The 8,167-nt window shown below is 46.0% G+C and overlaps 1 long non-coding RNA gene across 2 annotated transcripts in view; it reads left to right on the plus strand.

Moving 5' to 3' along the window:
* LOC140642455 (uncharacterized) overlaps positions 1–7,458 on the plus strand; it is a 29,115-nt gene extending 21,657 nt beyond the window's left edge. The window contains exons 6-7 of one of the 2 annotated variants that reach the window (XR_012038880.1): positions 2,282–2,505; positions 3,128–7,458. This is a non-coding gene — a long non-coding RNA (uncharacterized lncRNA). The remainder of the gene's footprint in view (positions 1–2,281; positions 2,506–3,127) is intronic. The other variant, XR_012038879.1, reaches the window with a different exon arrangement.
* Positions 7,459–8,167: the final 709 nt, after the last annotated feature.

An 8,167-nucleotide genomic window follows, 5' to 3' on the forward strand; every position in this document is an offset into this window, starting at 1 on the left:
GCCCCGCCCCGCCCCGCATGGATGCGGCCACCCCGACCTGCACACGGCCCACAGGACCCATCATCTCGGGCGCTTGCCGGCTCCTCCGCGGTCCCCTAAGTCCCCGTAACGCCATTAGACCGATGACCGTAAATTAGGGGCCCGGCAGGCTGAGACGATGGGGGGTGCGGCCCCGGGGGCTCCATCTGCGCCGCCCGCCGCCCTCCTCCGCCGAGGCGGGCCGGGAAAGCTCATTTCTCAGCCTGGGTTTTATTTACCCCACATCAAGGAGCCCTCGGGGGCGGGGGGCGCGGGGACAAAGGCTCCGGGGCGCAGGGACGAGCCTCCCCCCCCCGCCCCGGGGCCGCCTTGGCCCCCTCGTGCGCTCCGTCCGCGTCCAGCAGGACAGACCCGCAGCGACGCACTTTGACCTCGGTCTGCGGCCCTGGGCACCGACCGCGTCTCCCCAGCCTCCCTGCCTCCCCAGTGTGGCTCTGCGTGAGCGGGCAGGGCTGGGGGGACCTGCCGCCCCCCGAGCGGGCCCGTGTGTGCGGCCGTGACCTCTGCGCCCTGGGGCCCGGGCTGGCCGCGCCCTTGTTGGGGACACCGGGCCCGGGGACACCACCCGCCGCGGGCAGAGGCTGGACGAGGCGCGGGGCTGGAGGCGCAGCCCGCGGAGTCCTGCAGGGAGGCCAGGGCCCGAGGACCTTCAGGGGGTGTTAGTTTTGTCCCTAACAGGGACCCACGGAAAGAGGGAGCATTGGGCACAGGCTGCGCGGTCCCCTTGCTCCTGGATGGGGCGGGGGAGGGGAGGCCGCGCCCCTCAGAACGTGACTGGATTTGGAGAGCGACCCTTTGAAGAGGTAAGGAAGGTATAATGGGCTCAGGTGGGGCCTGATCCCCTCTGCTGTCCTTCCAGGAGGACGCTGGGGCACAGGGGGAGCCCCAGGGCCGCAGGAACGTGGACTATGTGGGGATACGGGCGAAGGCCCCAGGAGAAACCAGCCCTGCCAACACCTTGATCTTGGCCCCCTGGCCTCCAGCACGTGGAAGAAGTAGAAGCCTGTGGTTGAAGCCCCCCCGGCCTGTGGTGGGGCTTTAGGGCAGGCCTCGCAAACTAAGGCAGGCGCTAAGAAGCCTGCCCCGAACATTCCTGTGGCCCTCTCTCCTCCTCCTGACTTGGAAACTCTCTCCGGATGGCTTTGACCTGGCCAAGCAACTTTTCTTTTTGTCATGTTCCAGGTCATCTCATTTTTTCGAGATAAGAACCTACCCAGCAGTGACAGGTCTCTGCTGGAAGAGCTTTATTTTTGCCCCCTCTAATTTCCAGCTTTGTTCTGTGTAGGGTCTCCTGATACAGGACACCCGTCTAAATGTGAATTTCAGATAAACAGCAAATAATTTAGCTGTGCCCCAAATATTGCATGGGACATCTTTCTTTTTTTATCTTTCTTTTTTTAATGAAAAATAATTTTTTAAAGATTTTATTTATTTATTCATGACAGAGAGAGAGAGAGAGAGAGAGAGAGAGAGAGAGAGAGGCAGAGACACAGGCAGAGGGAGAAGCAGGCCCCATGCAGGGAGCCTTATGTGGGACTCGATCCCGAGTCTCCAGGATCAGGGCCTGGGCTGAAGGCAGCGCTAAACCGCTGAGCCACCCGGGCTGCCCTCTTTTTTTAATTCTTTATTTGAAATCAGACTCACATAGGATCCTGTAGTTTGTATTTGCTAATCCGCTCTAGTTCGGGGGGTGGGGGTGGGGGGGTGGCATCCTTAGGATCTTTCCACGGTGGTTCCCACAGTCACCTGAAGAACATTCTGAAAATACTATGGCTGGGTTCCTCCCTGGGCACTCCTGATTCTCACTTAGTCTGAGGTAGGGCCTTGTCAATAGGAATTTTAAGCCCCCGGGTGATTTTATTGTGTGGCTAGGGCACAGGACCCCTGTAGGAGGAGACAGGTGTTAACTGATGAAACGCCCAAGGCCAGGTGTTGTTGGATTTAGGCTCCCTTAAACTTGAATTCTTTGGGTTTTGTTCTGTGAAAAAATGTCATCTTACCACTTCTTATTGCTGAGCCCAGAGGCAAGGGTCAAGTAGGTCACCAAAAAATGCCCTGTTAGTATGTGAAATGGTCTTATTTCAGGTCAACTGAGCCCATAAAGAGAGAAGTCGGGAGCTGTAGTAATATTGACACCACTGCAGCAAATGCCTCTCCGTCCTGACACTTCAGGTTTTATAATAAATGGTGCATCTGGGCCCCCTGGTAAAAGATTTACCGTTTACCATTACTTTTATTACAGGTCAGTGCTCAAGAATGCAGGGGTCTGTTTTAAGCACACTTCAAGTTCAAGAGGAATCTGAGCATGATTTTGTTCTGTGGCTCGCACCTGCTCCTCAGCTGCTCACTGGCACCGGGCTGGTAGCCCTGGGGCAGCACGCGCTCATTCCGCCCGGTAGGGACCTTCTATTTGAGCTTGGTGCTCTTTCCTCCTGTGAATAACCCCTGCCAAGAGACACCTTTACAGTAAGTGCGAAGGAGATGCTGGCACAGAGTTCCAGCCGAGTAAGAGTCAAAGCCAGAGTGAGAGGGAAATAAAATGCCTGTGACAGAAACACAGTTTATAGAAAATGATGATGGTGGGTCAGCAGACAGCATGGCTCGCTGGCGCAGGCAAAGTTCAGGAATGGAGGTTTGAAGAGAAAGGGCTTTATGAGAAATGCCGTCTAAGTGAGCGCGTTCGTGGTGGAGGTTTGCAACTCCTGCTTATCTAATGAGAAGTTCTAGAAACTCTTAGAGCAAGAGGTAGTGGAGTATAAAATATACATTTTGAATTTGAAATCCTGGCTTTGGTGCTCCTTAGCTCCTGTGTCCTTAGGCAACTATTTAATCTACCTGAACTTTTATTTCTTCATCTGTACAAATGCTTCTGGAATAGTAGGGTAAGACTTTTGAAATTCCACTCTGCCAAACAATCAAAGAACACAGGTAAAAATTGTTAAAATCATCTTTTTCAAAGTTCTGGAAATTAGCTAAAGGACTGCAACAATTCAGGGAGTATTTATTCAAGAAAAACAGTTGAATCTCAGTATGAACAGGGAGCTTTGTGGCATTTTGACTTAACCACTTTCCTTACCCCTCACTCCAGATATGTGGTGGCCAAGGAAGCGAACAGAATGGGCTTGTTAAAAACGATCAGCAACAACTGTTTAGCATCATCACTATCTAAGGCAGTCACACCAGTCAAGGCTCACGAGAGACCCAAGGTTTTAACTGAAAAAAGTTAAAACTGGTGAACGAGATGTCCACAGAGGACACTGAAAAGCTCTAGTGTGTTAGTGGAGTCCGAGAAGTCCTTGCACAGATGCAGGTCAGCACACCTGCCCAGGAGATCTGACCAGGCTTGCCCTCTATCTCCAGTTGACCTTGAGGCTCTGCAGAAGTAAGAAGTAAAGGCTAAAGTAGAACTGTCAGGACTTTCCGGAACACTGAATGTGTGCTCCAACTTTGATGGAAAACATTAACCTACATATCAAAGACGATCAAAGAACTCCATGGAAGAAAAACTCAGAGACCACAGGTAGACCCAACATGGCCAACTTGGAAAGCAGCAGGAGAAAGGAAACTCATCACAGGGGATCTTCAGCAAGTTGAATATCCCAACAGAAACCATGCAGGCCAGGTGGTAGGATGGATGACACGTTCAAAGTGCCAGAAGAAAAACAAAAACGAAAAAACCCTATTAGCCAAGAACTTGAGAGCCAGCAAACTGTTCTTCAAAAAATAAAGACATCCCCAGATAAACAACTGAGAGAATTTGTTGCAAATAGACCTGTTTTGCATGAAATACTAAAGGGACTCCTTTAGACTGAAATAAAAGGATGATTCGAACTTGAATTCACGTGAATAAAGAACACCAGTAAAAATAAATATATGAGAATTATAAAAGTATAAATGTATTTTTATTTACACCTCTTCCATATAATTTTAGACAACCGCATAAAACAATACTTATTAAACTTCTGATAGGTTTACTTATATATAGATGTAATTTGTATGACAAGAGCACAAAAGAGAGAAAAAGAATGAAACTATGTATCGGAGCAATGGTTTTGTGTAATATTGCAATTAATCAGGTATTAATCTAAACCAGATTGTTTTAACATGCTAATAGTAACCTTTTGGAAAACCACTAAGAAAATAACTTTAAAAATATAGTTGAGAAACAACAAAGGAATTAAAGGGGCGTACTCAAACTTATTTAATGCAAAAGGCGGCAATTACGAAAGAGAGGAACAAAAGCGATGTAAGACACATAGAAAATGAATAATAAAATAGTAGGCCTAAATCCTACCTAATCTGTAATTACATTAAATGTATATGGATTAAACATTCCAATCAAAAGGCAGAGAGTGCCAGGATGAATTTCTAAATATGGTGTAACTGGGGCACCTGGGTGGCTCAGTTGGCTAAGCATCTAACTTCGGCTCATGGTCTCAAGGTGCTGGGATTGAGCCCCACATTGGCTCAATCAGAGCAGGGAGGCTGCTTGTCCCTCTCCCTTTCTCTCTGCCCCTCTCCCCACACTTGCTCCCTCAGTCTCTCCCTCAAATAAATGAAGAATAAAATCTTTAAAACAAACAAACAAACATGGTGACTACATTTTCTCTGCAATACACACTTTTTTTTTTAATTGTTATTTATTTATGATAGTCACAGAGAGAGAGAGAGAGGCGCAGAGACACAGGCAGAGGGAGAAGCAGGCTCCATGCACCGGGAGCCCGACGTGGGATTCGATCCCGGGTCTCCAGGATCGCGCCCTGGGCCAAAGGCAGGCGCCAAACCGCTGTGCCACCCAGGGATCCCTGCAATACACACTCTTTAGATTCAAAGGTACAAATAGACTCACAATAAAAGGATGGAAAAGGATGTACTATGCAAGAAGTAACCAGAGAAGAGCTATACAAATATCAAGCAATATATACTTTAAAATTGTTACCAGAGACAAGGGAAGACATTTTATAATGGAAAAGGGTCACTCCAATAGGAAAAGATAATTATAAACATATATGTACTAGGACGCCCAGGTGGCTCAGTAGTTGAGCATCTGCCTTTGGCTCAGGTCATGACCCCAAGGTCCCGGGATCGAGTCCTGCATTGTGCTCCCCGCAGGGAGTCTGCTTCTCTCTCTGCCTGTGTCTCTGCCTCTCTCTCTCTTTTTCGGTGTCTCATGAATGAATAAATAAAATCTCTAAAAAAACAAACTATATATGTACCTAAAAATAGAGCCCAAAGCAAAAACTAGTAAAATTAAAGAGGGAAGCAGACAATTCAGTAATAGTTGGTGACTTTAATAACCCACTTTTGATAATGCAGAAGATCAACAATGAAATAGAAAACTTGAACAATGGATGAACTAGATCTTTTTTAAGATTTTATTCATTCATTCAGGAGAGACACAGAGAGAGGCAGAGATACAGGCAGAGGGAGAAGCAATCCCAGGGGACTCGATCCCAGGACCCTGGGATCACGACCCGAGCCCTAGGCAGATGCTCAGCCGCTGAGCCCCCCAGGCGCCCCTGGATAAACTAGATCTACTAGACAACTAAAGAGTGCACCCAACAGCAGCCAAACAGACATTCTTCTCATGTACACATGGAACATTCTCCAGGAAAGGCTACAGGTATCCCCTGTTTCTCAAAAGTTTGTTTTAAGCCACTTTGCTTTCATGAAGGACCTCCATCAGGCCTTCATTGTGAAAGGCCTCTTGCTTTTGCTAACTGAATGAAATCAAAGAGGATTTCCACTTTTATGAAGAAAAGGTGAGAAGAGTGTTCAGCATTGGTTTCACAGCAATAGAGGATGTGCACACCCTGAGCAGCAAGAGCGGCCCCACGGTGCTCCTTCCCCTGGAACTATCCTCCGCATCTCAGCACCAAGCTGCCAAAGCTCTGAACTGTGTCTGTGAGCATCTGTTCTTCAGTTTGATTTATTTTGTGCATCCATTAGCAAGATGTGTCATAAAGTATCAGAAAAGCCTAAACGAGGTCTGGGGATGCTCAAAATTTTTTTTGTCTAAATTAATGGTAATTGCTCCTTTATGCCATTTCAGCTCACAAAAGGTTTCACAGTGACCCTCCATTTTGGGGTGGGGGAGGGGGAATCCTGTGCATATTAGGTCATAAAACAAACCTCAGTAAGTTGTAAAGGACTGAAATTGCACAACGTCGATTCTGGATCATACATGGGATCAAATCATTTCCTTGTTTGTAAAATGTGACAATATTTACCTGAGAGGGGGATAAAAGAAATCATATCTCAAGTAGCTAGCACGGGGCCTAATAAATAGTAAGAATATCATATATACAATAGTGTGTTAGTTTTCTCTTATGCTAGAGCATTGTAAATCATAAGTTAGCTTCCTCCTTAAAAATTTAAAAACAAAATGTTTAAATGCCTTGAATTGGTGGCAGATTATATAATTGATGGTCTCTTAGTACTGAAGAAATACAGTATCACAACCCTGATGCTTCCACCACCATCGTGGCTAAAAGTTGAATATAAAACTTGTCTTAGCAGTAAACAACTGGCACATTTCTAAATTATCCTGTTTGTAACTAAATAAGATAAATGATTATTGATCCACTTGGTTTTTCAATGATCGTCCATTAGCGTCCATGAATGTGGGACTTTTTCATTCATTTCACACCAGAGAGGATCAGACCGTATTTTCATGAGTTAATTCCTCTGATCAAGATACAAAGTTTGAGGGACCCCTGAGTGGCTCAGTGGTTGAGCGTCTGCCTTCGGCTCAGGGTGTGATCAAGTCCTGCATCGGACTCCTCCTGGGGAGCCTGCTTCTCCCTCTGCCTGTGTCTCTGGCTCTCTCTCTCTCTCTCTCTCTCTCTTTCTCTCTCTCTGTGTGTCTCATGAATAAATAAACAAAATCTTTAAAAAAATATAAAGTTTGAATTTTTACCACTTTAGAATAGAACCCAGTTCAGTCTGTGGCTACTTTCATGCAACAAAGCAGAGTAGTTGTGACAGAGTCCAAATGGCCCATAAAGCCTAAAATATTTATTATATGGCCTTTCAAAGAAAAAGTTTGCTGAACCCTAACCGAAGAACTAAATACTTCTTGGGTGGGCCTCATAGATGATAATCTAGGAAAGACACTGAAAAGGCACACAAGTCATCCTTTTACTTCCAAGTTTGCATAACTTTCTTCAACATGGCCAATCCTGTCTCATTCTGAGTGCCCACCAACCCCCGCCAGTCGATGTTTGAAGTAATTCCCAGATACACACTATAACGTCTATAAGTGAGTCTATTTGAATTGTATTTTAAGACACATAATGCTAATAGTGATAGCGCTTATCTGTTTTGGAAGTATGAGCACAACCGCAGTTAATTTTCAAATTCTACTGTGCATTTGACAGACTGGCCAGATGTCCTCTAATTTATATTAGGGCTTCCAGGAGTTGCAATTTTTTTTTTTTTTTTTTTTTTTTTTTTTACCTAAGACACAGAAGAGAGATTTTGTAGTTCTCCAGACTTCCCTTTTGTCTCACTGACCCAACTCAGCAAGGAAGTAATCACAAATTCAGAACTGCTAAGACTGTTATTTTCAGGTTCCATAATTCCTTCATTTAAATCAGTGACGTCTGTTTACTGACATAAAATAGTAGTGCTTAAAGGGTCTGAGATGGCTTGGTTTGGGACATTTTGCTCCCATGACCTCATTTTTCTCTCATCTTCGTATCAAACATCCCTCCACCCCACTCCCACCTCATAGCAGTGCCTTCTGAATGAGCTCGTCTACATTCACCTTTTTGGTGATGACGGCTGTAAATCAAAATTTTGCAAAAGGGTAAAAGACGCAGTGCAGATTTATATTCCCCTTTTTTTAGAGACGTGCTACCCTCCAGTCTGCATTCAGACCTTCCAAAGCCCTGTCCATATCCCTTTGGACCAGCAAATGATCAGATTGACCAGCGCTGGTGCCTGGAAGGCAGTCAAACAGCACCCTGCCCCCACCTCATGCTCATCCACACCCTGAATCTCTTGCAAGCAGCTTATGTGGAATCAATAAAGCAAAAGAGGTTAGCTGGCTGGAAAATCTCGTCAGAAGTGAAAGACAAGACAGTAAAAATGTGGAGTTGTACTGAGAAGCAGCTGTCTTTTCAGG

This window comes from Canis lupus, chromosome 11, assembly GCF_048164855.1.
Source record: "Canis lupus baileyi chromosome 11, mCanLup2.hap1, whole genome shotgun sequence".
In the NCBI taxonomy this organism is placed as follows: Eukaryota; Metazoa; Chordata; class Mammalia; order Carnivora; family Canidae; genus Canis; species Canis lupus.